Below are 11,985 nucleotides of genomic sequence, written 5' to 3'. Positions count from 1 at the left end.
CAAAAAATGTGGCATGTTCTAGAAATTTAAACTCTATCACACAAAAAAGGATCACCTAGATATAGCACAATTATTGTTACTATGTAGCCATAGCACAATTATTGTTACTATGTAGCCTACTATATCCATAATCAGTTGTAACAAACATTCTTAAAACTCATCTCAGTTAGCTTATAACAAAATCACCAAATGTGCCACTATTACACCAAATAAAGCACAGGACTATATAGCGCCTACAAAAAATTAATCATTTGGAATTAAACCACACATTCAGTCTTTGCTCAGCAAAGAACTGCACACAACATAATAAATACACCAAACAAGTATCCAACTATTACAGACCTGATTGCCAAACACAACTTAGCTAGAAACCTAAGATTCCAACAACAAAATGTAATAGACACCTTAAAATCACATAATCACCATGGAGAATCAACTTACTCAATTTACTGTGCCAAATTCAGGAACTCAGTACCCCAGACGTCCCTTCAGACTAAAACTGTACTCAGCATCTAACTGGAAACTGCAGCTGTAAATGACCCTGACCTCCTATCCACCAAGCCAGTGTTACTGAAAACAAACACACATCACTCTAAATACCTAAACCCTCTGTTGTCACTCCCTCACTCATTTCTCAGTTCTTTCCTTGATACAGCTCTTCCCTGCCTATCACTTCTCCAACTAACATATTCCACTCTGTATTGTAACAAGCCACAACTGTTCTTATTTTCAGACTTACTTCCTGTTTACTTCTTCTATAGTTTTAAAAATAGTCATATACATCTGTTTCTTACTCCTTGTACACTGTATATTGTTTATTTCTAGACAATATGGCATTTTATGTACATTTCTTGCATTGTAGCCAGACATCATATTGTATCTGTAATGGGAACTGTAAAGCTGTACTGTAATGTGATTTGTGTATCATACTCTGGCTGTTTAACGTTCTTTCTCTTCTCTGTGTTATTCAGCTTAGTGGAAATTGTTAGTGTACTTTTCGAGGTTTTCTCCATGGGCCTCCATTGAAAAAGGACTTTGGCTTAGTTGGGCTATCATGGTTAATGATCCCAGCGAAACGACTGACACCAACGTAGGAAAGCAAGAGTTTTAATATAAAAACAGATAAATATTTTTTAAAACTCTTTCTGTCTTACGTTGGTGTCAGTTGTTTCATTGGGATCTTTATTTACTTATGTATACAACTGCACCTTTATTCTGGTGAGCTTTTTGTTGTGCTTTACTATCATGGTTAAAAAATGAAAATAAATACAATAAAATAAAAAGAAAGAAAATAAATATGTCAATTACAGTGAATCCTGTCATGTCTATGCCTGCAAAAATCCCAGCTATTTAACCTTAACATTTCCCCAAAGAAAGGGGAAATTCTCTATCGACTTTTCTGGTGGGTCAAAATGTAATAGAAAAGCATTAGTTGTAGTTGTTTCAGAATCTTTAGACTTACTATCCTTTTTTGTGATTAAACAGCTTAAATATTCATTTGTTAACATACACTACCTTTGTAAATCTGCAGGGCACACTTACAGTGCTACCAGTAATGTCTGCAACTTCAAAAATCTTCAGCATAGCAGAGACCTTTTAGTGCCTACACCCTGGCCATATAACTCTAGAACTGTTTTGGAAGATTGAGGCTTGAAGATCTGGCAGGGTAATGTGGATTAAGGCTCTGTTAACAAGTTACTTCATACAAAATGGGGTGGAATTTTGATTCCGCCCACCTCCATTTGCATAATATGTGACTCTGACCAAGTCAATTTACCAGACTGTGCTCCCAGTTCATCCTAGAAAAGGGGTGATTGTGTCCAGTGGGCTTACCCATTTAACAAATGAGTAAAAAAGATGGAATTTCTTCCACCATCTACTGAATTAGAGGAAAGTAGGGTCAGTACAGCGGTCAGGTCAGACCTAAGATATTAAGGATGTTACTGGTCATGAACTGGACTTGTGTCTGGTAATACTACAACTTTAGCAGTTGTGCATGTCTGTATAAGAGAGCATGCTGCTCTTCAGTGATGTTTCTTGACTGACAGTGACCAGCAACCACATGACCAGGCCATGCAGTCCTCTTTTGGAAAAGCTCTTTAAGTCAGTTCTGTAATGGTTTTCACATAACTCAGTGCTACTTTGTAGATCCCAGTCTGACATGCTGAACAGTAGGGTAGCATGTCCCAGTCCCTTAACATTCCATAGGAATGGCCATCCAGTGTCCTAATACCACTGATGATCATGGCAAATGTGTGCTGTATCACAGTAATACCTCTTTCACATACCTGTGAATATTAAGTAGCTGACATATCACCAATGAAGTATAGCTTCTCTTGCAATTGTGATCACCCCTATATTCTATTGATATGGACTCAACTCCATGCACATGCCCAGTGCAGACAATGGTGTAATGGGTGAGAGGCATGGGTGGCTTTCATGTCTGAGACCCAACAAGAACAGAACAGCAACAGAGAACCTGTTAATTGTAATTTTCATTATGTGCAATTGCCTTTGGTCTGATTCTATATTATTTTATTTTTTATCCAAAAAGAAATGCATTTGTGGTGGTGATGCCTGTTGTAGTATGCTATTTGAGGAAGTATTATTCCCATCACATGTGTTGTTTATAGTATATTACTTAGTAACAGCACAGGGCTCTGTGGAGTTGTTTGATGTTGTTATGGACACTTCTACACTATTTAATTAGATTAAATGCAGTCAGAACTGGTTGAACCTCTGCAGGGTAAGTGGCCCAAAGAGATAGTGGGGGTCTCCATGTCCTTAAATGATTGTAGTAGGAAAAGCAACATCAGTGAGGTAAATTCCATTTTTTCACCTAAGAAAATGGTACCTAATGGTATTTAATCTCTAGACAATGATGGTACAGAATTTTGATGTACAGGTTTATGATAGTGAAGGATGCTATACGTGTTTCATGGGATCCTGTTATTAAAAAAAGGTATATTGGATTTGTTCTTGGTATGGGGAACTGTATTTTTCATACTTCATCTTTATTAGCTGTTCATCCCTAAACTTCCTGACTCACACAAAACAAAGAATTTTAAATTTTCCACATTGGTGCATGCCTCCAAGCTTCTCATATCCACCATTAGGACCCACTGGACCAGTGCTGTCTACCTGCCTTTGCTCTCTATCTGACGATGTCAGTACTAGGATGTAATGTAATGTAAGGGTGATAAGTGCATACAGGCAGCTTTTTCCCCATGTATTTCTCCTGTGTACATGTATGTATTTCAGGGGTGGTGATCCAACTGATTATGCGTTTTAACACAGCACTCTATGCAGAAGTCACTGTAGATAAAACAGATGAGACTAACCAATTTGTATATCCCAAGGTTACTTCGGAGCTTTTTTTCATCAGGTAGAGAGCAAATACTGGAAGTGGGATGGAAGAGAGATAACTGGGAATACGTTTTTTGGGAATGTAATGAAATGGCAGATTATAAAACTTCCCTACAGATTACTTTGTCAGAAATGTTGAGTGAGCAAGTGGTTGTAATTTAGGAAATTATTCTTTTAATCTGAGATATAGGATGTGAATTGCCCAAACGTGGTAAAGCTCTCTAGGTTTAATGCTACTTGCTGCCAGTAAAAATACACTAGAAAATAGAAAGAAAAAATCAAAACCAGCTGTAAGTGAAGTAATGAATACTGAAAAATATGTAAAAAGAACTGAAGATGGATCTTTAGAAAAAGGAAGGAGCAGACGACATAGAAATAAAGGGAATTTGTGGGAACAATACATGTTCAGGAGGAGGAGGAGGAGAAGTGAAGTTTAAGGGAGGTGATACAGAGAGCTGACAAGCTGCTAAGAATGGGTGTGTGAGTGTCAAAGGTACAGGGTTTGAATCTGTTTAAGTACCAAAGCAAAATAGTGTTCAACGTCTTTCATGCTGCAAAATATGTTTCTTTTATCTTTCTGAGTATGTTTAAGGCATAATATAAACAGTATCCTTGGTGTTAAGTGTTCCCCCTAACCCATGTGTTTTGTACTGAAAAACATTGTTCTTTTATCTTTTCAAGTACCTTTAAGGCACGATACAAACAGTATCCATGGTGACTAGTGTTCTCCCTGCCCCATGTCTTCCGTGCTGCAAAACATCTTTTTTTTTTTATCATTTTAAGTACACTTAAGGCAGTAGTGTTTCTCCCACTCCAGTACTGCAGGACATGCTTACAAGCCCAGGCAATTATGGAGGTGTAACAGCCCCACTAAACACACACACACACACACACACACACACACACACACACACACACACACACACACACACGCATACACGCACACACTCACACACATGCATACACACAGCCTCCACTCACCCGACTGTACTCATGGACACACTCAGACATACATACATACATAAACACACTCAACCATTCATACACACATATGCACTCATGCATGCACACACCTTCATTACCTATTCCCTAACCCCCCCACTGTGATAACCCAAGCAGAGACATACGCACATGTAACTAAAGCCACACATCCCTCTACATACACTCACATATGCAGACGCATACATGCACATGAACACACACACACACACACACACACACACACACACACACACACAGAGCTCACTATTACCAGTCCACTAAACTTGTAGCACTTACCTCAACAGTGATCTCATTCATTGGAAGAAATAGTTGAACAAAAACTTTTGGACATGTTCATTAAAACAACTGGCAAGTGATAGCATATACCACTCAGTGATTCTCTTAATTGGTTTGCTGTGGAAATGTCTTACCAGTACCACAGGCATTTCCAGGTGGAGAGCACATGGCTAATTAGCATAGGCCTCTCACCTGGAATGACTCATTAGCATATGCAATTGGCCACTGAGACAGCCCAATGTGGTACTGCACCTTTAGGTGGTATAGCACTGTGGTTGGATTGTCCCTCAATCAGAAATCGTTACTGCAAAGTATACTCCAGGATACCTCATAGTATCCTTTCTGAATTAGTCCCAGTATTTACAAGTCCAGTCTTTTTTAACATCAAATGTTTAGTCTGTCTAATCAGTTTTTTATGTTGGTGAGTGACACCATGTTGACAGACAATTAAGGATCAGTGTTAACACGTTTAACCTAATTTTTATTTCTGGAGTCTGTTCTGCTGCAAATATTTTCTACATTAAAATATTTGTAAAGTTCATGAAATTCCAAAGTATGACCTCTTTCTTCAGATTCAGCTCTGCAGAAAATCATTTTCACCTTCAGGATTCACATATTGCAGCTTTTTCAATATTTAGGTCTTTTAACATTTATATTTTGTCCTCTGCTTCTGAATCTTTTGATCTTTGAAAAATATTTTGATAGAATCAGCTTCACTTGCATAGAGTGATAAAGCCCTATGACCCAGATAAATAGAGTCCACTTTACATCCCAAACACTGGAAGAACTGACTACAGGGAGAGAGGAATGGTGAGGCTATGACTGCTCACCTCTCTCTCAGAAAACGGAATAAGTGCATATGCAATGGGCACACACTCTATGGCATATTCTCTGATGTAGTCCAGGGAACACACTGAGGTATGTGACTCTGGGGTGGAGCCAATGAAGAAAAGTCACTTGTGGAAGCAAGCAACTCCTCATCACCACATGTTCACTGCAAGAGCATCTCTCTAGATATGTGCAAGTGAGTATGTGGTATACTGTAAGTGCATCTCTCTAGATTTGTACAAGTGAGTATATGGTATACTGTAAGTGCATCTCTCTAGATTTGTACAAGTGAGTATGTGGTATACTGTAAGTGCATCTCTCTAGATTTGTACAAGTGAGTATGTGGTATACTGTAAGTGCATCTCTCTAGATTTGTACAAGTGAGTATGTGGTATACTGTAAGTGCATCTCTCTAGATTTGTACAAGTGAGTATGTGGTATACTGTAAGTGCATCTCTAGATTTGTACAAGTGAGTATGTGGTATACTGTAAGTGCATCTCTCTAGATTTGTACAAGTGAGTATGTGGTATACTGTAAGTGCATCTCTCTAGATTTGTACAAGTGAGTATGTGGTATACTGTAAGTGCATCTCTAGATTTGTACAAGTGAGTATGTGGTATACTGTAAGTGCATCTCTCTAGATTTATACAAGTGAGTATGTGGTATACTGTAAGTGCATCTCTAGATTTGTACAAGTGAGTATGTGGTATACTGTAAGTGCTTCTCTTTAGATTTGTACAAGTGAGTATGTGGTATACTGTAAGTGCATCTCTCTAGATATGTACAAGTGAGTATGTGGTATACTGTAAGTGCATCTCTAGATTTGTACAAGTGAGTATGTGGTATACTGTAAGTGCATCTCTAGATTTGTACAAGTGAGTATGTGGTATACTGTAAGTGCATCTCTCTAGATTTGTACAAGTGAGTATGTGGTATACTGTAAGTGCATCTCTCTAGATTTGTACAAGTGAGTATGTGGTATACTGTAAGTGCATCTCTCTAGATTTGTACAAGTGAGTATATGGAATACTGTAAGTGCATCTCTCTAGATTTGTACAAGTGAGTATGTGGTATACTGTAAGTGCATCTCTCTAGATTTGTACAAATGAGTATGTGGTATACTGTAAGTGCATCTCTCTAGATTTGTACAAATGAGTATGTGGTATACTGTAAGTTACTGTCCCACCAAAAAGTGACAGTAATCCTATGCAGGCACCCTCTCCTCACAACATCCCTACTCCTACAGAAGCCCTTGACTCCTCTCTTCTGGCCACATAAGAGTGGACTCTAATGGCCCTATCAGTCCAATGGACAATAGACATGACATATGCAATGACAGAAGGAATATCGGTGGCTTAAGGCACTGTCACTTCCTCATGAAATTAAGCACTCAAAAAACACAGCCAAGCTAGAAATCCCCAGAAGCAAGAAAAGGAAAACATCATCTGATGGATGCTCTGAGGACTAAGAGACAGAGACAAAGAACAAAGAGCATATCAGTCCTTCTTAATAACACTAAATCCAGGCCTCTCCTAATATTTAAACACCAATTTTAATTGTCTTCTGAAGTGTTGAATCTTACAAGTTAATAAATGTGATATTAGACATACTAAGCCATATTTCACTCCTCCCTATTCCAGTCAGTTTCTGCATTCTCACTTGAGTAATTATTTTTTTATATATATAGCAATACACAAAGCTATTAAGAAATAGTTAATCCTTAGTCTGCCACTTCATCTACAGTCTTCATAAATAAGTTCAAAGTTCATGCACATTATTGTAGCCTGTGGAAATGCATATTTGTGTACTGCACGGAACACATTATGTTACTTTCTGAGTAATGTATCTAAATCAGCCTGCACAGCTCTCAGTCCTTGCCTCTGTTAAGTCCCGTAGGGGTGGAAATAAATGTGCTTTGATAAATAAATTAGAAATGAAATTCATTTTGAGATTTAATACTTTACCTTCCGATGGCTTGAACAATGACTTGATCGGACAGCATTATTGAGTGAATAGAAATACTAGTGAAGCTAGTTATTTGTTAGAGGTCATCTTTATTTATTATTACAATTATTATTTTATTACTAATAATGTTTCATTATGAATTTAATTTGTGGCTTATTTACTAATAAGATGTGTTTTTCCTTTTGATATATTATTAAATGTTTAATTAATTAATGAAGCGCTAGGGAAAATACATTTTCTGTTTCTCTTGACTTCTAAGAAAGTGGTGTGTTTTATTATTATTTTTATGATATCTTTGTATGCAGTTATTATGGCTGCTGTAAGTTTAGATGATATGCCATCAGTGTTACAAACTGATATAAAAGACAGTATGGTCTTTGAGAAGATATTTGACAATCTCCAACCCAGATGTATTGAGAGATATCCATTAATGGAAAGTATTGAGGGAGTTATAGATGTCTCTGTTCAGGTTAAGTTTGATAAATTACTGTAATTTCATAAAAAAGAACTGAACATTTATTATAACAAGTTGTTACAGTTTTATTGGATTTAGAAATTGTACCTGGAGGATTGAGAAATGACAGGTGTCTGACTTTCCAGTTTCCTAGTGAAGATACTGACTTATGGAAACACTAGATAAAGATTGGCCTAGACTGCTCCCAAGGAATGGATTAAAATGCTTCCGGAATCTGATTTAAGGAACCATATGAAAGCAGGGTCTGAAATTCAATGGTTGGAGAGTTGAGAGTTAAATGAAAAATGAGGCACACTTTGATTTTTCCATACAAAGTTGACAAAAATTAGCGAGCAATGTAAAAAAGTGGAAGAAGATACTGTTACAGATACAAAATATAAATACAAATTGAAACAATACATATGTGTGTATGTATATATATATATATATATATATATATATATATATATATATATATATAATAAAAAAACAGTGTGATTACCATGGCAAAAATCATAAAATAACATTTTAATAGAATAAGAAATAAATACAACAGATGAGTGTTTTTGGGTTACTCAGCCCCTTCTTATTATTTTTATTCGTATCCGCTACAGTGCTATTTTTTGAGAGCTCTAGCTCTAGTTTTGTTTTGTGATACATATATATATATATATATATATACATACATACACACACACACACACACACACACACACACACACACACACACACACACATTGTAAAATGCTAAAAGGCATAAACATTCATTGAATCACTCAATTTCTATAGCATTAACCAGACCATGGAATTCATAAAGGAATAATGAACTGCACTATCCTATCCTGCACAGGATTTTGTAGTTTGTTATGTATGAGAGATTCAGAGACTACTGTACCACTATAGTGGTATAAAGGCACCAGTCTTTAGTCATATAGCAGTCTCGATGACAAAGACTGCTTGCAAATGCTGCAGTCCCCGAATGTGGCTAATACAAATTAGTCATGTGCTCTTCCACAAAAATTTTACCAGCACTGGAATAGCATGTTAGAGCAATTAAAAGAGTAGTTCTTCACAGCTCTTTTGTCAGCAAAGCAAAAAAAGTGTACTCTGGCTTTTGGTAACATACACCCATTCACTTCCATGGCAGGATCGGGGCTGTCAGTGTCACCTGTGTATATGCCTCTCTGTCTGTTTGCAGTTGTGTGTGTGTGTGTGTGTGTGTGTGTGTGTGTGTGTGTGTGTGTGTGTGTGTGTGTGTGTGTGTGTGTGTGTGTGTGCGTGTATGTGTGCGTGTGTGCGTGTGTGTGCATGTGTGTGCGTGTGTGCATGTGTGAGTGTTTGTGTGTGTGTGTGTGTGTGTGTGTGTGTGTGTGTGTGTGTGTGTGTGTGTGTGTGTGTGTGTGCATGTGTGTGCATGTGTGCGTGTGTGTTGTATGTATGTCTGTTTTGTCTATCAGAAGGTGCCTGTGCAGCTATGTTGCACAGGTTGGTTGAGGTGACACTAGTTAGGTCTAACAGTATAGTGTTTGGTTCAGAGACATGAAAATGACCAGCTAATGAAATGTTGCTCTGTGGAGATATTATTGCTAGGGGTGACATTTTATTTGCAGGAGCATAATACATTTTTACAAAGCTTCCATAGCATCGACTGTTCTGTCCAAATTATCCTAAATTCATTTAATTCCCAGGTAGAAACCCACTTTTGTATATTGAATATTCAACTTAATATCTCCGCATCAGGTATTGGCTGTATGTTTTTGGCATTTCTAGTTTTATGGCTGCTCTAACCTTTTCAACAATAGACAGAGTTTCATAAGAAGTAGAAAGAAAGGTGTCATTTATTAACCAGGTGGTATTTTGCTGCTAAATAAAACAATGACAATTTCTCAGATATTAGTAGTAGTAGAGCAGTCAGTAAACAAGAACCTATCTAATCTAGTCTGTGTTGCTACAAGCAATAGGTAGAGACCCACTTTTGTATATTGAATATTCTACTTTGGCCTATCAGAGCTAAGCAGCTCGCTGGATTCCTGAATTGTCTATTTTAATTTAAAAGAGGTGAGGAAGATAAGACTAAGTTAGAAGCAGTGCCACTGATATGTTCCTGGGAAGCCTGAGGTCATCTTCTAAGCAGGTGTATAGTTAGCCCCAAGTAAAAACTGTTCCTCCCTAAAAGTAAGTCAGTCCTTGCTTAAGATGAGTATCCGCTGTAGATCTTACAGGAAGTGAGCAAATGTGGGGTACAGCACAAGCCTTCCTATTGTAAGTAGTGAAGAAAACAGTACAAAATTTGCATCTTCCTAAAAGTGAGACTCTCCCTGACCAAGTTGAGTATCTTTTGTAAACTGCCAAGGAGGTGAGATTTGGATTTAGGGTTTCCAAATGTAAATGCTGGTGGAAAGAGACATAAAGCAGTTGACTCATTTAGTTTTTGGCTTCTGTCTAGCTGATAAAACTTTCAAACCATAGGTCACTGTCATCTGCATAGTAACAGTGAGGACAGGCTTCTCCCATTTTCTAACTCAAAAGACTCAAAAGAATTCTTGCAGCCATACTGGTCAATGCAAGGAATAGTAGGAAAATACTCAGCCATCACAGAACCACAGACAGAGAAATGTCACAGATCGAAAGTCACTACAATAGCTTAAAATCATCTCAGTTGTAAGTACAAAGAAAGAAATGTAAGTGTATGTGTGTGTGTGTGTGTGTGTGTGTGTGTGTGTGTGTGTGTGTGTGTGTGTGTGTGTGTATATATATATATATATATATATATATATATATGTTTATATATGGTTACCCTTCACAAAGTCGAACGGCCACAATCTCGAAATGCATATGGTCAAGACTGTATGCTCAAAATTGTGTGTGTGTGTGTGTGTGTGTGTGTGTGTGTGTGTGTGTGTGTGTGTGTGTGTGTGTGTGTGTGTGTGTGTGTGTGTAAAACAGTCTGTATATTAAGAAACCCACTGTTCAAAATGGAGCCTATATGAGTAAAAAGTATAACTTCCAGCCGATGACTAATGGAGTACTCACACAATATCTGATACCTTTGTAAAGATCTAAAATGAAATCAATAGTAAGCCATGTACCAAAGCTAAATTGTAGCAATAGTGTTTAAAGAGTTGCCATCCCTCCCCTATACTCACATACAAACATGGCAAAATGATATTCATGATCATGTAAAATGGGGGTAGGGGAACGTTACCTATATTTTGGCTGTCAGTTTTCATTGTTGTAGTCCATCGTGGTTGTTTTTGCAAATACATTACATTAACAGTTTCATTTTAGTATCAATCATCTGCTCTTCATTAGCAGATCCCTATTATGCAAATAAACATGTTTTTTTTAAATTTCACATAAAAATAGTACTTCCATCCAAAGGCAGTCTGCTAATGAATAAGTGCTCTAACACTCTTTTTTTAAATACTTTTATTAAAATGTTATACACAAGCAGAAGCATATTAAAAAATTAAAACGTAACAACTATTTAAATAAATGTCTACAAAAATTCTTACTGCATATATCATTAAGATTAATTAAACAGCCACGTGGTATAAACTGATCATAGTATAGTGATTAATATTTTTAATAAGTTGAACTTTTTCAATACTGAATTCTGTGGTTACTGCATTAGTTTCCATCTTAATAGCAGACATATCATTTTGACACAGAACAATGTCAGTGTTCATGTGAAGGAGTAATCTAATTTTTCCAGTTCTTTGTAGTTATTTTCCTGGCTATTATTAAAAAGCTCCAGAGAAATGGATATTGAGGGTTGGGTGTATATCTGTGAATTAAAGCATTGCACAATATCAAATGCTTAGTTTAACATAAGTTTATCAGACTGCAATTCTTGCAAGAAAGAATGACTTTTTCGACAGAGGTTTGTAAAACTTAACATTTGTAATCCATGTGCTACAAATCTGCTTTGATTAAAGATTTATATCTCCAACAACCAATCCCTTCCCTTTTGTTCATAGGTTCATAGGTAGGTACTAGGCTATCTGCCCTAGGGCATTTATAAGCCTAGCTAGAATATGTTGGCTTTCGCCTCCCTTTTAGACTAGATTCCTGAGCCCCTGTCCAGCAGGGC

This window comes from Protopterus annectens, chromosome 2.part0 (genome assembly GCF_019279795.1).
Source record: "Protopterus annectens isolate FY-2018-M chromosome 2.part0, PAN1.0, whole genome shotgun sequence".
In the NCBI taxonomy this organism is placed as follows: Eukaryota; Metazoa; Chordata; order Ceratodontiformes; family Protopteridae; genus Protopterus; species Protopterus annectens.
The sequence above is the reverse complement of the archived record's forward strand: the minus strand, read 5'-3'. Positions refer to the sequence as shown.